Source organism: Salmo trutta, chromosome 27, assembly GCF_901001165.1.
Source record: "Salmo trutta chromosome 27, fSalTru1.1, whole genome shotgun sequence".
NCBI lineage: Eukaryota > Metazoa > Chordata > Actinopteri > Salmoniformes > Salmonidae > Salmo > Salmo trutta.
In genome coordinates this window covers 31,686,504-31,710,229 of record NC_042983.1, presented here as the reverse complement: position 1 = coordinate 31,710,229, position 23,726 = coordinate 31,686,504, and positions in this window count along the sequence as shown.

Sequence of the window (23,726 nt, the reverse complement as noted above, 5' to 3'; positions counted from 1 at the left end):
ATAAATGATCTGCAATTAGTGGAGTCTTCCACAGACTGGTATAAGGACATTTTATGGTACATTCAGACAGCTCTCAATCATGAGCTAGTAGGTGGGCCATACACAGCCTCACTCACCTCCTCAGCTCTACAGCTCCTCACAAGGGTTATGAATCTAATTAACACAGAGGCATGCTTTTGTTTGGCCAACCTCTGTTTACATAAAGGACCCACATGGGACCAGGCCTGGGGGTCAGGGGGTCGCACCGTCGCTGTCAGAGAGGCCTATGACATTTCTTTCCCACGTTCCCCAGCCCCCATTGTCCTGGGCGGAGAGCCCGCTGTAGCATTTGGCCCTGGGAGGTGGTGTGGCTTGAGAGGATGGCCTGGGGGGTGCTGGCCCCTTTGCGGATCCCTGGGAAACAGGCGTAACCAGGCGCGGCCCAGCAGGGACAGCATGGGGTCATTTTACGGCTTGCTGCCTCTCTAAAGGGGTCTGGAGCATGGGATAGGCCCCAAGAGGAGAGCTGATGTGGAAGAGAGCACAAAGGGCTTTATGTGTGTGTGTGTGTGTGTGTGTGTGTGTGTGTGTGTGTGTGTGTGTGTGTGTGTGTGTGTGTGTGTGTGTGTGTGTGTGTGTGTGTGTGTGTGTGTGTGTGTGTGTGTGTGTGTGTGTGTGTGTGTGTGTGTGTGTTTTAGTGGAGTGGGGGGGACTGAGTAAGAGTATTTGTGTGTGGTCAGATGGTTATTTTATGTATGTGGGTGTTTGTGTGTCAGACATATGACTGGAAATAAATAAGTTGTGTGTGGGCGATAGAGAGAGAGAGACGGGGAGAAACCAGTGAAGAAACGTGGAATAACTGCCAAGGCCCTAGAGATGTATGCTGATGACACTGCTGTGGTGATGTCATTGCTATTGTGAGGCATGGATCCGGATTAGTCTGGCACATCTCCAAGTAACCAATGAAAACTGAGGGTCATGTTCATAGGAAAATCCATTTTGAAGAGGAGTCTTGGATTCAAGAATTTTGCCGATATGCTAGTATTACATCAAAAACCAAGTGAGGGTTTCACCATCTTTGTATTATTTTATATTTGGATAATAATGAATCACTTGTAATTTACGGTATGCTGTAGATTAAAATACAACTTTTGGAAACACTTTACTTGACACACAGCGTCATAGCACATTATGACACGGTCATAACCATGTCATAATATGTCATAACAGCTGACATAACCTGTCATAACCTGTTATAATATGGTGATAACACTATCATAACACATATATTTACACCTTTTGTGACATATATTGCATTATTCTATGGCTGGTTATGATACCTACATAAGAGTGTCAAAACCCACAAACCTACCACACAAGGCAAAACATTCCATTACACCACAGCCTACATGTCAACAGTATGTTCATGCTATATATTTCTGTGTGAAATTGACCATATTAAATTATCATTGTAGTTATGCGTACATTGATGTCAGACATGCACCTAGCCCAGTGCTCTGTTGCTGATTACTGGGATGAATTCAGGAGCAGATCTCAAGACGCCCTCTTTTTGACTGATGACTGATATAAGGGCGTGTACGTGACAGGCCTATCTGGCTTATATGATTATGGTGGTCATAATGCTTCTTGACAGTGTCATAAAGTGTGTTTTCTTAGTCTGAGTAAAGGTGTATTTTCTACAAGTTATTGAAATATGATGAAAAAAAACATGACTGTAAAGAATTCATTACAACAACAACAAAGGATTTAAGAAACAGACCCAAACAAAAGGAAACTTCTTGGCAAGAAAAAAACAAATTTGAATAAATGTGAGTTTTGACACTCTTTTTTATTTAACCTTTATTTAACTAGGCTAGTCAGTTAAGCACAAATTCTTATTTACAATGACGGTCTACCGGGAAACAGTGGGTTAACTGCCTTGTTCAGGGGCAGAACGACAGATTTTTACCTTGTCAGCGCAGGGATTCGATCCAGCATCCTTTCGGTTACTGGCCCAACGCTGTAACCACTAGGCTACCTACCTTGGTGTCACAACCAGCTGTAAAATAATGCAATATACAGCATGTCAGGTGTAAATATATGGGTCATGACAATGTAATGACCATATTATGACAAGTTATATCAGATGTTATGATACATTATGACATCGTTATGACACTGGGTGTCATGTAAAGTGTTACCCGTCTTTCAGTTTGGTGAAAGTAATACAGTATTCTAATATGTGTGGTTGTGATTTGAAAAGAGCAACATGACTGAGACACGTTGCCTTTTTCAAGCTTATTACTGTTTAGTTGTTTTGTCTGACATTTTGTTTACAAGCTGCTGGTCATAACTCTATGACTCTGGTGAAACCACAAACTAAAAGAATACATTGTTAGATTATTCTCACAATGTTTTATGCTATTATTTTTGCTGTGGAGTTATATTTATGTAAATATTATGCAATATGTCACTATACAGGAGAATATGATCTTGAAGTATTAACATCGTGAGTTTCTTCGTTGTTATATTCAGCCCTGATAAGTAGATGGGTATTTGCAGTATGCCGCGTGTAGTCTTGTATGACGTCATTTGAAGCTAGCACAGTGAGATATTGAATTATGAATAGACATCAACAAATTAATAAATAGAACATTTTATTCTACCATTACCACCTTTCATCTGTCTACATACCAGAAAAATATAACTGGTTTTTTTCTACCTCATAATAAGGTCCTCCTTTTTTAATTTACTTGCATCTTTAGGATCTCTGACAGGTTTGCGGAGCCACGTAGAGCCAACACATAATACAGTATGTGACTGGGGCTTTGTTGATCTGAGAGCAGAGCGCACTCGCTAGCATTGAGAGATGACGGCAGAAAACCTTCCTTCCTGCCTGCCTTCCACCCTCTCTCGCATTCCCATGGAGAGGAAAAAGGAAAAAGGAGTACAGTACTTGAGGGCGAGACACATTCCCATGTGTGTATGGAGAGGTTCCTTGCCACTCCATCAGCCATTTCCCTTTAGAGCAGTAGTGCTTATTTCAACTGAAGAATGGAAGCCATTTTGTTTTTATGCATTAAAGATACTAGGATCTCACTACTCCCTCCAGTAAAAAGTGGTGTGAAAAATGTTTCACTGGAATATTACAAGTAAGCATCGCTCTGTATCCCAGGACGATCATGTTTTATAACTTTTTGCAGTCCTATTTCATTGGTAACATGTTGTATAATGTATTAGTGAATCATAAGAAGTTGGAGCGTTGGGGAAGCTGGGAATCTTCATTTGAATGACTGGACAATGATGTGCAAATAATTTTAAGATATTAGACCATGCATGGTCTATATGATCAGATATGCTATTAGCAATAAGCATTATCACCTATAGTCAAACTGATGAAGCATAGTGGCTATAAAATGTACATAGGCTGAAGCATGGGGTTACCACATTGGACAAAACATCCTGATTGTTGTTATTATTATTATAAACATGTATATAAATCATTGTATATAAATGTATATAAAATGTACATATATTACAAAGTATGTCATTGCCCTTTTAAGACGACATTGCCCCTTAAGAGCTCTGTTGCGCAGCTACACCTAAACCATGCTTGAAAGTCCGATTGTAAAACTGCGTTTGTGAAAGCATACCACAATTGAAGGAGTAGATAAACAAACGTGGTAGTAATATAAAACTGGGATCGCCGTCCAAAAAATCTTTCAAAATACATTTGCCAAAACTGCTTTCAAAGTGTTTTCCCGTGATTGCATTAAGAATAGCTGTGCATTGACTGCTTGTCAGAATACGTTTCCTCCTATGGCTCTCGCAACTTGAATGCGCCTAGAGAGAAATATTTATCACGCATGGAACACAACAACAAGCTGACTAGGTAAATACATAAACTATTCATTCTACTATGGGGTTGTCTGATTTTGTTTTAATAACAACATTACTTGACGAAATAGTAGCACTGGGAAGTTCCATCCTGAGTGATACAATAGAGGTTTTGAATGACTTTACCAGCAGCTACAGTAGGCTCACAGCTCTGTCTGAGTTGAGTGCTGCTGGCTGCGGTGCGCATTACGGACTATTAAATTCCCTTCATCTGAACATCGGAGTGTCATCAACAGTCGTGCATGTCAGTTCAGTGCACACAGCGTAACAGAGAAATTAAAATATGTTTATTTGGGAATATACTGTACTGTACTGTAATATACTGTACTGTATTTCATGGAATGGACATGTCATCTCCAAACCAGGGTCCTTTTGGTTCCAGACTTGGTGCATCGGTACCGCTTGCCTTGCGGTAGCAGAGAGAACATATGACTTAGGTGGCTGGAGTCTTTGAAAATTCTTAGGGCCTTCCTCTGACACCGCCTGGTATAGAGGTCCTGGATGGCAGGGAGCTCGGCCCCAGTGATGTGCTGGGCCATACGCCCTACCCTCTGGTAGAAATGAGGTAAAATGGATTTCAGTTTTCTTGAATTAAAGTCACCTCTGGGTGAGCATTTTCTTGTTGGCATATGGCCCTATACAGCTCATTGAGTGTGTTCTTAGAGCCAAAATCGGTTTCTGGTGGTAAATAGACAGCACAAATCTATCATTCTGTTTCCCCATTACAAGATGAAAAGATAAGACTGTTTCTAGCTTTAAGCCAAATTTGCTGTATTTTGTTATATTATCTCTTACAATAATTTTGCTTCACCTGCGATAACATCTGCAAATCTGTGTACGTGACCAATACATTTTGATTTGATTTGATTAGTGCCCTCCTACACCCATCTAGCTGGCTGTGCTTCTCTGAGTAATCCGCCATAGACAGCCATTGCCAGTTCATCCTTTCCCCCGTCCTCCCTCCTCTCCTCTCCCTTCCCTAAAGCCTGATCCTGAGCCTCCAAACCCGGGTGGAGATTTATATGTATGTTCCTTCTTTGATGACAGGTCAATATTCACACAGACAGCCAAGGTTCCCTTGCCATTACTGAAGCGCTTGATGTTTTCCCACCAGTTCAATTCTTAGGGGATTGTTTGGTGAAATGAATGGGGTCTGAGTGCTGAAGGACATCTCCAAGTTTGGCAAACAAAACTTATCGTGATTGGCTCAGCAACAGCTCGGTCCAATGAACATGTTGGGGGGGAATAGTCATCCTGGAGTTTTGCCTGTCAATTAAGGCAGTTGTGAAAGCCAGACAGGTGGAGAGTGTCAGGCTGTACTTACCGCCTCTCTGCCCACTTTGGATCTGCCGAGATAGCTGAGCTACCGCTCACCTCGAATAGGAGAGATCCTGTCAATATTCATATATTTAATAACCCTGAATGTGCTTCTTAGTGTACCTTTTGAAGACTGTGGGGCCTGCATCCCCCTTTGATGTACATTCATTGTCTGCCTCTATCTGAGATCTTCGGGTATGAAATTGGTGACATTTTCATTTTTCATTCATTCAATCCAATCCCAGCTGTATTTCTCTGGCCCAAGATGCTTTGTTGTAAGCTAGAAGGGTCCGTTGAAGTTGGATGTAGTTACCCAGTAGAATATCTATCACACAGTAATGGAACACCAGTAGAATTGAGTAAGGATCTAACCCTAAACAGCATATACTTTTTACCCCCATCTTTGCACAGTATAACCAGATCTCTACAGTGTACACACACACACACACACACACACACACACACACACACACACACACACACACACACACACACACACACACACACACCACACACACACACACACACACACACACACACACACCCACGTAACACGCAGACACACACACGCACACCACACACACACACACACACACACACACACACACACACACACACACACACACACACACACACACACACACACACACACACACACACACCCACGTAACACGCAGACACACACACATGCACACCACACACACACACACACACACACACACACACACACACACACACACACACACACACACACACACACACACCCACGTAACACGCAGACACACACACATGCACACCACACACACACACACACACACACACACACACACACACACACACACACACACACACACCCACGTAACACGCAGACACACACACATGCACACCACACACACACACACACACACACACACACACACACACACTCACACACACACACACACACACACACACACACACACACACACACACACACACACACACACACACACACACATTAATCTCCTTTGTGTAAAAAGTATTGGAAGTCCTAGGCTTTATTTACGAGGGCACATAAAGTTGTTCAGGTGGCTGTTTAATTTCCACTCTGAATATAAACGAATGACTGAGGGCCTTAAAAGCCTCACAAAGGACGCAGTGGTGTGCCTGACTTCCACCAAAGGTCACCACAAGGTTGTTCACTCAAACCCTTTTTTCATAACGTTATCATGCGAATTAAGAAGGAATGTCAACATAATTTGCAGATAAAACAACCTCTTCCGAACAAATGTATCTATTGTGCTCTACTCCACCTAAAGTCTGTTTGAACCGTTTTCCAGTTCACTTGTCATCATTATTTTTTGATGAGCATAAAACCATGATGTTGCCAAAAATGCCATCTTATCAATCAATCAATCAATCAAATGTATTTCTAAAGCTCTTTTACATCAGCAGATGTCACAAAGTGCTTATTCAGAAACCCAGCCTAAAACCCCAAAGAGCAAGTAATCCAGATGTAGAAGCACGGGGGCTAGGAAAAACTCCCAAGAAAGGCAGGAACTTAGGAAGACTCCTAGAGAGGAACTAGGCTGTTCTGGCTGTGCCGGTGGGGATTATAAGAGTACATGGCCATTAAAGGTAGATAGTTCTTCAAGATGTTCAAACGTTCATAGATGACTAGCAGGGTCAAATAATAATCACAGTGGTTATAGAGGGTGCAACAGGTCAGCACCTCAGGAGTAAATGTCAAAGAGAGAGTGTAGACAGCTGGTCCGGGATAAGGTAGCAGGTCCGATGAACAGGTCAGGGTTCTGAAGCCGCAGGCAGAACAGCAGAAACTGGATCAGCTAAAGACACCAAGCATATAACTAAATCTAACATCGAACTGATACTGTACAGACTCCAACTGAAATGACCTGGTTCCACTGCAGTACAATAACATTATAAAGTCTCTGTCCGGGTCTGTCTGAAGAAGGAGGAACATGGACAGAGACAGGTAGAACTGAACGCTTCGACTCGCCAAGCACAGAGCTGTGATGTCGGGCCTCTAACAACTCACTGGAACTTTCCTTCCTAATGTTCAGCTAATTTGGCTCTTCCGCTGTGTCCTCGGGTAGGTGCAATACATCCTCCCCCATCATTCATTTCCACCTTCCCTGTGCTCCCTCTCACCCTGGAGGATCTATACAGTGGGAGATAAGAGGAGATGGAGTCTCGTTGGCTTGATTTGAAGCCTTGCTTTGAAGCTGGATGTGGAATAGAACTGCTCTGACTGCTGGAATAGGGGCCCCTTCATATAAAGCACTTTACCTGTGCTCTCTCTGTGGATCATTGCAATCATTAAAAGAGATTCTGGGTTACTTTCAAATCACAGCTACTCTGAGCCCCTCACTGTAAATGGGCAGAACTGTTGAAAGAGAGCGAAAGAAATGTTTCTGTCGTTTATTTGATGTCTCTCTTTGAATAAGAGAATCAGAAGGAGTAAAGTAAGGTATACACAATGTTAAAGTTAAGTACAATTAAGACTTGAAATGTATTGACAGATTTGAAAAAACCATGCCCTATACTGTAAACTGTAATCTTACAGTAAGGTCAATCAGTTTAGGTCCCTCTTTGAGTCTTAACTCCTACCCTACCATAACGATGTCATAACCTGTTATATTGCCCAGTGAGAGAATTTCATAGTTATTTCAGGCCTGCCTGAAAACTGCAGATGTTTTTGAGCCAGTCTCCTACAGCAGGAAAATAATCCTGCAGCAACAGGAAATGTGAATCATTATGTGGATTATAATTAATTTACATTTTTGTAGGGGTTGATTCATTTTTTGTAAGGGAAAATAAAGTCTGAAATTTAAAAGTGGAAATTAGAAACTTTAGAATCCTTTTTAAAACTCAAATATACTCCAAGTTTTAAATTCCCTGCGTTGCAGTAAAGTTCTCCTGCAACAGGGTGATCAAATGAAGATCGTACATCTGTAGTGCACTGACATGATCTTTGTGGGCTCATTGTAAGGCAGACTGTACTATGTCTGTTTCTGTTTCCTGCTGGGAGACCCCCTGGGTCTTACTGTATAACGCCAGGGACACTGCAGCTGCCCTACTTTCACGTCCTCAGACATGCCATGGGGAGCGTGCAGAGTATGTGTGTATACTGTGTGTATATATGGTTGGATAGGAGGAGCTCACTGAGTTGTTTTTCTTAAACCATATAAACAACTACAGTACATACATATACAGTATATATAATGACATAGTATGCACTTGGCCTATATATCAATACCTTTAAATCATCAGGTAAAGTAGGCCTATATCATAATATATCTAAATCATTAGTAATAAAGCTGATTCTAACTATTATTACCCCACACAGCTTCAACATATCCTTCCGGAATCACCATTGGCAATCTGCTTTCAAACTCAGTCCAAACCTGACAGAGGAAAGACTTAGTGAGTTCTGTGTGGGTTTTCCCTGCTAATTTGCGTTTGTGTGTATATGTGTGTGTGAGCAGCTGTGTGCCTCTGGTAGCAACTGCCTACGGCGAGAGCACGGGCTGCTAATCCTGTATCTGCCTCCCGGTGTCTTGGCAGATGTGGGGGAACCTTTCAACCCTTGCAGTGTGCCGTGGGGCACAAACACTTGCCCGCCCGCACCGCTACCTCGGTCATGTTCTACAGTTCCTCCATACTATAACCCATTAGCTTTCGTCTGTGTCAGTCTTTCTGTAGAGGGTGTCCATCAGGTAGCTTTCAACTGGCAGCAATGAGAGGCGGCATAAGGGGAGAAAATTGCCTTTGACTGCCATTAGGGTTGAGCATGCATACTTCTACAAATGTACATCAATGTCTAGGGTAAAGAGAACTATTTCTCTATCATCTGCTTCATGTATGTGTTCATCACGATAGGCACTTGGTTATAGAATGGATTAAGCACATAGTTACCAAAACATACACTACATTTCCAAAAGCATGTGGACACCCCTTCAAATGAATGAATTCGGCTATTTCAGCATAAAATTGAGCACACCGCCATGCAATCTCCATAGGAAACATTATTGGTACTTGGTTACAGAATGGATTAAGATACATATACTGACATCGGAAATAGCCAAAATATTGAAAAGTCAAGTTTATACGTACCGAAATCAATCTCCATGACTGGCAATCAAAATGTAGTCAATTAATGAATTTAATAACTGGCTATACTTGCGTACATCTATTCAGTGAGAGGATATACATCAAATCACATCGAAGTACGTCAGGAACATTTTCCAGGCTGTTACCTGTTAAAATGACTGATTCATCACAGGTAAAGTGAGATAGCTACCCCTCTCCAACAAACTGTTACACAATGTATGGGAAGACTGAAAATTGTAAATGGATTTGTCTAAATGGATTATGAAAAAAATACAAACGCATGTCAGAAAGAAAAGTAAAATCTACAACCAAGACTGTCCACCACCATAAACATTTCATTTCAACAGTCTGGTCCTATTCATCTGAGGTCGGTGTCTGGCAAAGACAAGGTCTTAATCCTTTGGTTTCATGACCACCAGCCCTGGGCCCCTGAAGTGTTTATTAAGGGGTCTGCTGAGGGGGAGTGGTGGGGTGACAGGTGGTCAATAAATACTCCTATCCACCTCAACAACAGAGGGGTGGCCATAGAGCAAACAGCAGGCCAGTCGCTACCACAATCCATCTGTGAGTACAGGAGGTCTTTACACTGTATGGTCTGTAGCAATTGACTGGTATACCATTTGAACTTGTCAATTCTTCTGGCTACGCCTCTTTCCTTTGACTGCATCACAGCTATGGCAATAATCCTATTAACACACCCCCTCTTCTGCTTACATTTGATGTAGGACATTCACCATGGAACCAGCAGGGCCACCAAGACTCCCTCTCCTCAGTGGTTTCTGTAGCATCAGCTAATCACAGTTATTAGCTCATTTGGAGGGCTAGAATGAGGAATGTCTCTCTTGCTGTGGTGTTGTTTGACCTCCCTGGCCCTCCCATCTCTGACCACCCTCTCTCTGAGAAAGTCCTCGTTAGGAGAGACCCAGTTCCCCCCTGCTGTATTCCAGCACAGTCGTCCGCATCATTAGAGGCAGGTAGAGACAGAGGTAAAGGACTGCCATGGCTACAATGCCACTGCTCATGGCTAGGAGTTCAAATCAAATCAAATGTATTTATATAGCCCTTCTTACATCAGTTGATATATCAAAGTGCTGTACAGAAACCCAGCCTAAAACCCCAAACAGCAAACAATGCAGGTGTAGAAGCAGGGTGGCTAGGAAAAAACTTCCTAGAAAGGCCAAAACCTAGGAAGAAACCTAGAGAGGAACAAGGCTATGAGGGGTGGCCAGTCCTCTTCTGGCTGTGCCGGGTGGAGATTATAACAGAACATGGCCAAGATGTTCAAATGTTCATAAATGACCAGCATGGTCAAATAATAGTAATCACAGTGAACAGGTCAGGGTTCCATAGCCGCAGGCAGAACAGTTGAAACTGGAGCAGCAGCACGGCCAGGTGGACTGGGGACAACAAGGAGTCATCATGCCAGGTAGTCCTGAGGCATGGTCCTAGGGCTCAGGTCCTCCAAGAGAGAGAAAGAAAGAAAGAAAGAGAGAATTAGAGAGAGCATACTTAAATTCACACAGGACACCGGATAAGACAGGAGAAATACTCCAGATATAACAGACTTTCAGACCAGCAGTCTTGAAGACAATTATGAACCGGAACAGGTCCTAACCTACCCACCTGCCCATAGACTGGAGGTTGTTCCAAAGCAAACCCCAATCAGCTCAGAGCTATGGTGCCACTATGGCACTGAGCTAGTATCAAGTATGTCTGGGCACAGTAGGGGCTGGGGGAAGGTTGAGTGGGTAAAGGCGATTCCACTTTCCTGCTTGTGAAAACAGGGCAGAAAGGTGTATGGCTGTGATGGTGTTTTGACTAACTAGAGAGCGGGGTAGTACCATGGGTCCCAGACACAGTCCACGTACATTGATCAATGAGTCATTGGACTGCTGCTTCTCTGCTACAGGAAGGGTGAATAGAACAAGGAGGGATTATTATACTGTCAGACCAATAACTGTTTGTTCATAGTCTTCTGCTTTGCTCTTTGAGCGTAGAGATGATAGAAAGTTTAGCTGAAAATGTCACCCTTCCAATTCACACACAATTAAAGCCATTCACTCAGTCCATAACATTCACCACATATTACAATGTCTCACTATGCTTAGACCTTTCAATTTCAAGTAGAAATACTATGTGGCATGGGAAGCCTACGACATTTTCATCTCTCAAAAGCTTTATTGTCCAGGAGATCCTCACAGAAACCCCATTAGAATATGTCTCCTGCCCAAGGTGACTATGATGGCATGAAATGACTGTAGTTTCAGAAGACTCTCTCTCTCTATCTCTGTATCGAGTCCATCTCTCTCTTTCCCCCTCTCTTTCTCTCCTCCGTTCTCCTTTACCCTCCATTCAAACAGAATGTGTAACTGAATTTGAAATGCAGTGCCACGTCTTTCAAGGGCACCAGCTAATGAGACGTTGTGCTCTGAATGGGGAGACCCTGTTGGGAAGAGCCTAAAGATGGAATCTGGGACAGGTACACCTGTCCAAATCCCCAAGACAGATGCATCCTGAGAGAAAGAGAGAATCAGAGAGAACGAGAGAGAGTCAGCCAGCCAGCCAGCCAGCCTATCCTTGGTATGACCATCTTAAAGCAATTCCATTTAGCTTTGTAGAACCCCCCCCCCCTCCCCAGCAGAGACACGTCTTAAACTGTTTTGTGCCCACAAAAAAGGTGGTTAAATACAGTTGAAGTCGGAAGCTTACATACACTTAGGTTGGAGTCATTAAAACTAGTTTTCCAACCACTCCACAAATTTCTTGTTAACAAACTATGGTTTTGGCAAGTCGGTTAGGACATCTACTTTGTGCATGACACAAGTAATTTTTCCAACAATTGTTTACAGACAGATTATTTCACTTATAATTCACTGTATCACAATTCCAGTGGGCCAGAAGTTTACATACGCTAAGTTGACTGTGCCTTTAAACAGCTTGGAAAATTCCAGAAAATTATGTCATGGCTTTAGAAGCTTCTGATAGGCTAATTGACATCATTTGAGTCAATTGGAGGTGTACCTGTGGATGTATTTCAAGGCCTACCTTCACCCAGTGCCTCTTTGCTTGACATCATGTGAAAATCAAAAGACCTCAGAAAATAAATTGTAGACCTCCACAAGTCTGGTTCATCCTTGGGAGCAATTTCCAAATGCCTGAAGGTACCACGTTCATCTGTACAAACAATAGTATGCAAGTATAAACACCATGGGACCACGCAGCCATCATACCGCTCAGAAAATAGACTCGTTCTGTCTCCTAAAGATGAACGTACTTTGGTGGGAAAAGTGCAAATCAATTCCAGAACAACAGCAAAAGACCTTGTGAAGATGTTGGATGAAACAGGTACAAAAGTATCTATATCTACAGTAAAATGAGTCCTATATCGACATAAACTGAAAAGCCGCTCAGCAAGGAAGAAGCCACTGCTCCACAACCACCATAAAAAGCCAGACTATGGTTTGCAACTGCACATGGGGACAAAGATCATACTTTTTGGAGAAATGTCCTCTGGTCTGATGAAACAAAAATAGAACAGTTTGGCCATAATGACCATTGTTATGTTTGGAGGAAAAAGGGGGAGGCTTGCAAGCCGAAGAACACCATCCCAACCGTGAAGTACGAATCATGTTGTGAGGGTGCTTTGCTGCAGGAGGGACTGGTGCACTTCACAAAATAGATGGCATCATGAGGAAGAAAAATTATGTGGATATATTGAAGCAACATCTCAAAACATCAGTCAGGAAGTTAAAGCTTGGTCGCAAATGGGTCTTCCAAATGGACAATGACCCAAAGCATACTTCCAAAGTTGTGGCAAAATGGCTTAAGGACAACAAAGTCAAGGTATTGGAGTGGCCATCACAAAGCCCTGACCTCAATCCTATAAAATAATTTGTGGGTAGAACTGAAAAGCGTGTGTGAGCAAGGAGGCCTACAAACCTGACTCAGTTACATCAGCTCTGTCAGGAAGAATGGGCCAAAATTCACCCAACTTATTGTGGGAAGCTTGTGGAAGGCTACTCGAAATGTTTGAACCAAGTAAACAATTTAAAGTCAATGCTACCAAATACTAGTTGAGTGTATGTATACTTCTGACCCACTGGGAATGTGATGAAAGAAACAAAAGCTGATATAAATCCTTCTCTCTACTATTATTCTGACATTTCACATTCTTAAAATAAAGTGGTGATCCTAACTGACCTAAGACAGGGATTTTTTACTAGGATTAAATGTCAGGAATTGTGAAAAACTGAGTTTAAATGTATTTGGCTAAGGTGTATGTAAACTTCCGACTTCAACTGTACATGTAAAAAACATTCTGTATATATATATATATATATACACACACACACACACACACACACACACACACACACACACACACACACACACACACACACAGTATCTCACAAAAGTGAGTACACCCCTCACATTTTTGTAAATATTTGAATAATATATTTTCATGTGACAAGACTGAAGAAATGACACTTTGCTACAATGTAAAAAAAAGAAGTTCTCCGTCTTTCAAAGATAATTCGTAAAAATCCAAATAACTTCACAGATCTTCATTGTAAATGGTTTAAATACTGTTTCCCATGCTTGTTCAATGAACCATAAGCAATTAATGAACATGCACCTGTGGAACAGTCGTTAAGACACCAACAGCTTACAGACGCTAGGCAATTAAGGTCACAGTTATGAAAACTTAGGACACTAAAGAGGCCTTTCTACTGACTCTGAAAAATACTAAAAGAAAGATTCCCAGGGTCCCTACTCATCTGCGTGAATGTGCCTTAGGCATGCTGCAAAGAGGCATGAGAACTGCAGATGTGGCCAGGGCAAGAAATTGCAATGTCCGTACTGTGAGATGACTAAGACAGCTCTACAGGGAGACAGGACGAAGAGCTGATCATCCTCGCAGTGGCAGACCACGTGTAACAACACCTGCACAGGATTGGTACATCCGAACATCACACCTGCGGGACAGGTACAGGATGGCAACAACAACTGCCCGAGTTACACCAGGAACGCACAATCCCACCATCAGTGCTCAGACTGTCCGCAATAGGCTGAGAGAGGCTGGACTGAGGTCTTGTAGGCCTGTTGTAAGGCAGGTCCTCACCAGACATCACTGGCAACAATGTTGCCTATGGGCACAAACCCACCGTCGTTGGACCAGACAGGACTGGCAAAAAGAGCTCTTCACTGACGAGTCGCAGTTTTGTCTCACCAGGGGTGATGGTCAGATTCGCGTTTATCGTCGAAGGACTGAGCGTTACACCGAGGCCTGTACTCTGGAGCGGGATCGATTTGGAGGTGGAGGGTCTGTCATGGTCTGGGGCTGTGTGTCACAGCATCATCGGACTGAGCTTGTCGTCATTGCAGGCAATCTCAACGCTGTTCATTACAGGGAAGACATCCTCCTCCCTTACGTGGTACCCTTCCTGCAGGCTCATCCTGACATGACCCTCCAACATGACAATGCCACCAGCAATACAGCTCATTCTGTGCATGATTTCCTGCAAGAAAGGAATGTCAGTGTTCTGCCATGGCCAGAGAAGAGCCCGGATCTCAATCCCATTGAGCACGTCTGGGACCTGTTGGATTGGAGGTTGAGGGCTAGGGCCATTCCCCCCAGAAATGTCCGGGAACTTGCAAGTGTCTTGATAGAAGAGTGGGGTAACATCTCACAGCAAGAACTGGTAAATCTGGTGCAGTCCATGAGGAGGAGATGCACTGCAGTACTTAATTCAGCTGGTGGCCACACCAGATACTGACTGTTACTTTTGATTTTGACCCCCCTTTGTTCAGGGACACATTATTCCATTTCTGTTAGTCACATGTCTGTGGAATTTGTTCAGTTTCTGTCTCAGTTGTTGAATCTTGTTATGTTCATACAAATATTTACACATGTTAAGTTTGCTTAAAATAAATGCAGTTGAGAGTGAGAGGACATTTATTTTTTTGCTGAGTTTATATATATATATATGTATGTACTTCAACGTGTCTTAAAATTCTAAATCAAATAGCTAAGTGATCTGTATTTTGAACTTCTTAAAACAATTAAAACATTTCTTAAAACAATTCTTAGTAGACACCCCCCCCCCCCGTGTAATCACGCCGGCCCAGGACCTCCACATCCAGCTTCTTCACCTGTGGTTATTGTCTGGCACCCGGACAGCTGATGAAACTCTGGGTTTGGACAACCAAAGGATTTCTGCACAAAATGTCAGAAACCGTCTCACCTGCTTGCTCATCATCCTCAACAGGGTCTTGACCTGACTGCAGTTCAGCGTTGTGACTGACTTTAGTGGGCAAATATTCACCTTCAATGGCCACTGGCACGTTGGAGAAGTGTGCTCTTCATGGATGAATCCCGGTTTAAACTGTACCATGAAGATGGCAGACAGTGTGCAACGGGTTATGGCATGGGAAGGCATAAGCTACAGACAACGAACACAATTACATTTTATCGATGGCAATTTGAATGCACGGAGATACCGTGACAAGATACTGAGGCCCATTGTCGTTCCATTCATCTTCCACCATCACCTCATGTTTCACCATGATAATGTATGGCCCCATGTCGCAAGGATCTGTACACAATTCCTGGAAGCTAAAAATGTCCCAGTTCTTTGATGGACTGCATACTCACCAGACATGTTACCCATTGAGCATGTTTGTGATGCTCTGGATTGATGTGTACAACAGCGTGTTCCAGTTCTCGCCAATATCCAGCAACTTTGCACAGCCATTTAAGAGGATCGGACAACATTCCACAGGCCACAATCAACAGCCTGAGGCTAATAGTGGTCACACCAGATACTGACTGGTTTTCTGATCAATGCCCCTACCTTTTAAAAAAAACGTATCTGTGACCAACAGATGCATATCTGTATTCCCAGTCATGTAAAATCTATAGATTAGGGCCTAATTAATTTATTTCAATTGAAAAAACTTTGAAATTGCGTTTATATTTTTGTTCGGTGTACATTAGGGCTTAAGCTGAAAATAAAAACCACAAGGGTCTAGTGGGGAATATCAGATGTCAATTAGATTGAGCGGGAGGTGGTGGGCTGGATTAGACTGGCGTGAGGTGAGAGGGATGGCGACTGGAGAGGACAGAGATGGGATGGGGGTGGAGCCCGTGGAAACAGGAACACTTGACAGTTGGCGGTCTGGTCAAGGGATCATCTGAGGGGCAGAGATGATGAAAGGAGTCAGAAGGTTTGTGTCCGAGGGGTTCTCCTTTTAATCAGGGGCCCTGAGGAGAGAGCACTGCAGCCTGTGGGCCTTCAGCTGCTGTTAACCACTGTCAGGCTAATGGTAAGGGACTCTGGGTTTGAATAAATGGAGCTAGCTTGTTACCAGAGTGCTAATTAATGTATGCGGCAGGGGTGTGAGGGGTTCTGCATTTTAATGAGGGATATGAGAGTCTGCGTGTATGCGGGTGGTGGAAGGGTTTTGAAGCATGGGGCTGAGTGGGATGAGAGGATTGGGTGGGAATAGTGGCCCAAGTGCACAGGGTGATAAACCAATATTTCTGATGTGACAGTTGTTTGTGTAATTGTTGACAAGCCGAGACACAACTTGCCACCAAAAACAGAGCTTTTGACCATCTCTCCTCTCTTCTCTTCTCTTCTCCTTTTTTATCCTCTCCAGGCCGTTATGTCTGGGTCTCTGAAAGATTCCCCCTGGAGCTCTGAGCAAGGCTCACCCTAGACGACCTGGTCTGGCTGCTCCCTGTTCCCACTGACCTTTGGGCAGAGGACACATCTCTGGCTGCAAGCACAGTATATGGTCTGTAGGCCACAACATTGTCTGAGCCAGTCGTGTCAGGTTTGTGGAGTGGAGGGACAGCATTGTTGCATGTGTCATCAAGACTAGACGTGTGTCAAAGTAAAGAGATGGCCTATGGGGGGCGGGACCTTCTTAACTGCCCAAGCTCTCTCCCACATACCTCTGTGTCGCCTGGAAACGCCCACTTCACAAATACACGAGTGTACGGATCTTTGTCTATAGAATAGACGGTAATTATTATATATATATTTTTTTTTTACAGAGCTTGATATTGATCTCAATATCATGGCTATCAAGTAAGTGTAAATAGTGTCCATAAACGTTGTACAAATATAGGTAGAATTACTAAAATGGGCTAAATGCTTAGGTTCTTTGGTCTGTCATGGGACATTTTATTTGAAATTTGAAATTGCTGACTTTGATCAATGGAAATAATGTTTAAAGGTTGAAGCTCAACCACATCAAAATGAATATCTCTCAGAGAATTACCCAGTGTGCTGATGTTCTGTGCTAACAAATTATGTTCCTCTTCTGCAGTCCATACCTGGAAACTGTTGTAATCTATTTTATTTTTACCATTATCTACATTGTAAAATAATAGTGAAGACATCAAAACTATGAAATAACACATACGGAATCATGTAGTAACCAAAAAATTGTTAAACAAATTCTTCAAAGTAGCCACCCTTTACCTTGACGACAGCTCTGCACACTATTGGCATTCTCTCAACCAGCTTCATGAGGTAGTCACCTGGAATGCATTTCAATTAACAGGTGTGCCTTCTTGAAAGTAACATTTTTGGAATTTCTTTCCTTCTTAATACGTTTGATCCAATCGGTTGTGTTGTGACAAGGTAGGGGTGGTATACTGCAGATAGCCCTATTTGGTAAAAGACCAAGTCCATATTATATCAAGAACAGCTCAAATAAGCAAAGAGAAATGACAGTTCATCATTACTTTTAGACATGGTCAATCAATCTGGAAAACTTCAAGAACTTTGAAAATTTCTTCAAGTGCAGTCGCAAAAACCATCAAGCGCTATGATAAAACTGGCTCTCATGAGGACCACCACAGGAAAGGAAGACCCAGAGTTACCTCTGCTGCAGAGGATTCATTAGAGTTACTAGCCTCAGAAATTGCAGCCCAAATAAATGCTTCACAGAGTTCAAGTAACAGACACAACTTAACATCAACTGTTCAGAGGAGACTGTGTGAATCAGGCCTTCATGATCAAATTGCTGCAAAGAAACCACTACTAAAGGACACCAATAATAAGAAGAGACTTGCTTGGGCCAAGAAACACGAGCAATGGACATGAGACCTGTGGAAATCTGTCCTTTGGTCTGTTGAGTCAAAATTTGAGATTTTTCGTTCCAACCGCCGTGTCTTTGTGAGATGCAGAGTAGGTGAACAGATGATCTCTGCATGTGTGGTTCCAACTGTGAAGCATGGAGTAGGTGTGATGGTGTGGGGGTGCTTTGCTGGTGACACTGTATGGGATTTATTTACAATTCAAGGCACACTTAACCAGAATGGCTACTACAACATTCTGCAGCGATACGCCATCCCATCTGGTTTGCGCTTAGTGGGACAATCATTTGTTTTTCAACAGGACAATGGCACAACACACCTCCAGGCTGTGTAAGGGCTATTTGACCAAGAAGGAGAGTGATGGAGTGCTGCATCAGATGACCTGGCCTACACAATCACCTGACCTCAACCCAATTGAGATGGTTTGGGATGAGTTGGATGGTGGAGTGAAGGAAAAGCAGCAAACAAATGCTCAGCATATGTGGGAACTTCTTCAAGAATGTTGGAAAAGCATTCCTGGTGAAGTTGGTTGAGGGAATGCCAAGAGTCTGCAAAGCTGTCATCAAGGCTATCTCTCTCATCATTACTCAATGCTTAGGTTTACCTCCAATGTACTCACATCCTACCATACCTCTGTCTGTACATTATGCCTTGAATCTATTCTCTCATGCCCAGAAACGTGCTCCTTTTACTCTCTGCTCTGAACGCACTAAACAACCAGTCCTGATAGCATTTAGCCGTGCCCTCATCCTACTCCTCCTCTGTTCTTCTTGTGATGTAGAGGTTAATCCAGGCCCTGCAGTGCCTAGCTCCACTCCTACTCCCCAGGTGCTCTCATTTGTTGACTTCTGTAACCGTAAAAGACTTGGTTTCATGCATGTCACCATCAGAAGCCTCCTCCCTAAGTTTGTTTTATTCACTGCTTTAGCACACTCTGCCAATCCGGATGTCCTAGCCGTGCCTAAATCCTGGCTTAGGAAGTCCACCAAAAACCCTGAAATGTCCATCCCTAACTATAACATTTTCCGACAAGATAGAACTGCCAAAGGGGGCGGTGTTGCAATCTACTGCAGAGATAGCCTGCAGAGTTCTGTCTTACTATCCAGGTCTGTACCCAAACAATTCTATCTTCTACTTATAAAAATCCATCTTTCCAGAAACAAGTCTCTCACTGTTGCCACTTGCTACAGACCACCCTCTGCCCCCAGCTGTGCCCTGGACACCATATGTGAATTGATTGCCCCCCATCTATCTTCAGAGCTCGTGCTGCTAGGTGACCTAAACTGTGACATGCTTAACACCCCGGCCATCCTACAATCTAAGCTTGATGTCCTCAATCTCACACAAATTATCAATGAACCAACCAGGTACAACCCCAAATCCGTAAACACACCCTCATAGATATCATCTTAACCAACTTGCCCTCCAAATCCACCTCTGCTGTTTTCAACCAAGATCTCCGTGTTCACTGCCTCATTGCCTGCATCCGTAATGGGTCTGCGGTCAAACAACCACCCCTCATCACTGTCAAACGCTCCCTAAAACACTTCAGCGAGCAGGCCTTTCTAATCGACCTGGCCCGGGTATCCTGGAAGGATATTGACCTCATCCCGTCAGTAGAGGATGCCTGGTTATTCTTTAAAAGTGCCTTCCTCACCATCTTAAATAAGCATGCCCCACTCAAAAAATGTAGAACCAGGAACAGATATAGCCCTTGGTTCTCTCCAGACCTGACTGCCCTTGACCAGCACAAAAACATCCTGTGGCGTTCTGCATTAGCATCGAACAACACCCACGATATGCAACTTTTCAGGGAAGTTAGGAACAAATATACACAGGCAGTTAGGAAAGCTAAGGCTAGCTTTTTCAGGCAGAAATTTGCATCCTGTAGCACAATTTCAAAAAAGTCCATGGAGAATTAGAGCACCTCCTCCCAGCTGCCCACTGCACTGAGGCTAGGAAACACTGTTACCACCGATAAATCCTCTATAATAGAGAATTTCAATAAGCATTTTTCTACGGCTGGCCATGCTTTCCACCTGGCTACCCCTATCCGGTCACCAGTCCTGCGCTCCCCACAGCATCTTGCCCAAACCTCCCCCACTTCTCCTTCACCCAAATCCAGATAGCTGATGTTCTAAAAGAGCTGCAAAATCTGGACCCCTACAAATCAGCAGGCCTAGACAATTTTATTTATTTTATTTATTTATTTATTATTTTAACCAGGTAGGCAAGTTGAGAACAAGTTCTCATTTACAATTGCAACCTGGCCAAGATAAAGCAAAGCAGTTCGACAACATACAACAACACAGAGTTACACATGGAGTAAAACAAACATACAGTCAATAATACAGTAGAAAAATACGTCTATATAACATGTGAGCAAATTAGGTGAGATAAGGCAGGTAAAGGCAAAAAAAGGCCATGGTGGCAAAGTAAATACATTATAGCAAGTAAAACACTGGAATGGTAGATCTGTAGTAGAACAAAGTGCAAAGTAGAAATAGAAATAATGGGGTGCAAAGGAGCAAAATAAATAAAATAAATAAATACAGTAGGGGAAGAGGTAGATGTTTGGGCTAAATTATAGATGGGCTATGTACAGGTGCAGTGATCTGTGAGCTGCTCTGACAGCTGGTGCTTAAAGCTAGTGAGGGAGATAAGTGTTTCCAGTTTCAGAGATCTTTGTAGTTCGTTCCAGTCATTGGCAGCAGAGAACTGGAAGGAGAGACGGCCAAAGGAGGAATTGGCTTTGGGGGTGACCAGAGAGATATACCTGCTGGAGCGCGTGCTACAGGTGGGTGCTGCTATGGTGACCAGTGAGCGGAGATAAGGGGGGACTTTACCTAGCAGGGTCTTGTAGATGACCTGGAGCCAGTGGGTTTGGCGACGATTATGAAGCGAAGGCCAGCCAACGAGAGCGTACAGGTCGCAGTGGTGGGTAGTATATGGGGCTTTGGTGACAAAACGGATGGCACTGTGATAGACTGCATCCAATTTGTTGAGTAAGGTATTGGAGGCTATTTTGTAAATGACATCGCCGAAGTCGAGGATCGTTAGGATGGTCAGTTTTACGAGGGTATGTTTGGCAGCATGAGTGAAGGATGCTTTGTTGCGAAATAGGAAGCCAATTCTAGATTTAACTTTGGATTGAGATGTTTGATGTGAGTCTGGAAGGAGAATTTACAGTCTAACCAGACACCTAGGTATTTGTAGTTGTCCACATTTTCTAAGTCAGAACCGTCCAGAGTAGTGATGCTGGACAGGCGGGCAGGAGCAGGCAGCGATCGGTTGAAGAGCATGCATTTAGTTTTACTTGTATTTAGGAGCAGTTGGAGGCCACGGAAGGAGAGTTGTATGGCATTGAAGCTCGTCTGGAGGGTTGTTAAAACCTCTTACATCTATATGTTCCGCTAGCGGAATGCCTCGCCAATATCCAATGATAGAGCGTGGCGCGAATTACAAACACCTCAAAAATCCAAAAACTTCAATTTTTCAAACATATGACTATTTTACACCATTTTAAAGACAAGACTCTCCTTTATCTAACCACATTGTCCGATTTCAAAAAGGCTTTACAACGAAAGCAAAACATTAGATTATGTCAGGAGAGTACACAGCCAGAAATAATCACACACCCATTCTTCAAGCTAGCATGTAATGTCACAAAAACCAAAACCACAGCTAAATGCAGCACTAACCTTTGATGATCTTTATCAGATGACACTCCTAGGACATTATGTTATACAATACATGCATGTTTTGTTCAATCAAGTTCATATTTATATCAAAAAACAGCTTTTTACATTAGCATGTGACGTTCAGAACAAGCATACCCACCGAAAACTTCCGGTGAATTTACTAAATTACTCACGATAAACGTTCACAAAAAACAAAACAATTATTTTAAGAATTATAGATACAGAACTCCTTTATGCAATCGCGGTGTCCGATTTTAAAATAGCTTTTCGGTGAAAGCACATTTTGCAATATTCTGAGTAGATAGCCCGGCCATCATGGCTAGCTATTTTGACACCCACCAAGTTTGGCACTCACCAAACTCAGATTTACTATAAGAAAAATTGGATTACCTTTGCTGTTCTTCGTCAGAATGCACTCCCAGGGCTTCTACTTCAACACCCAATGTTGTTTTGGTTCCAAATAATCCATAGTTATATCCAAATAGCTGCGTTTTGTTCTTGCGCTCAAGACACTATCCGAAGGGTGACGCGCCGGCGCGTATTGTGACAAAAAAATTCAAAATATTCCATTACCGTGCTTCGAAGCATGTCAAACGCTGTTTAAAATCAATTTTTATGCGATTTTTCTCGTAATATAGCGATAATATTCCGACCGGGAGACCTTGTTTTCCCGGTCTTCACATGCACGCGCGCACGCCCGTGTCATTGTTCTCAGAACGACCACTTTCCAAAACCTACTGTTTTTCGCCCAGGGACTGCAGAGTCATCATTCCCCGTTCTGGCGCCTTCTGAGAGCCTATGGGAGCCTTAGAAAATGTCACGTTACAGCAGAGATCCTCTATTTTCGATAAAGAGGCTATAGAAGGACAAGAAATGGTCAGACAGGGCACTTCCTGTATGGAATCTTCTCAGGTTTTGGCCTGCCATATGAGTTCTGTTATACTCACAGACACCATTCAAACAGTTTTAGAAACTTTAGGGTGTTTTCTATCCAAATCAAACAATTATATGCATATTCTAGTTTCTGGGCAGAAGTAATAACCAGATTAAATCGGGTACGTTTTTTATCCGGCCGTGAAAATACTGCCCCTATCCTAAACAGGTTAACACAGTGTCCAAAGAAGGGCCAGAAGTATACAGAATGATGTCGTCTGCGCAGAGGTGGATCAGAGAATCACCAGCAGCAAGAGCAACATCATTGATGTATACAGAGAAAAGAGTCGGCCCGAGAATTGAACCCTGTGGCACCCCCATAGAGACTGCCAGAGGTCCGGACAACAGGCCCTCGGATATGACACACTGAACTCTATCAGAAAAGTAGTTGGTGAACCAGGCGATGCAATCGTTTGAGAAACCAAGGCTATTGAGTCTGCCGATGAGGATGTGGTGATTGACAGAGTCGAAAGCTTTGGCCAGGTCAATGAATACAGCAGCACAGTTTTGTTTCTTATCGATGGTGGTTACGATATCGTTTAGGACCTTGAGCGTGGCTGAGGTGCACCCATGACCAGCTCTGAAACCAGATTGCATAGCAGAGAAGGTGTGGTGGGATTCGAAATGGTCGGTAATCTGTTTGTTGACTTGACTTTCGAAGACCTTAGAAAGGC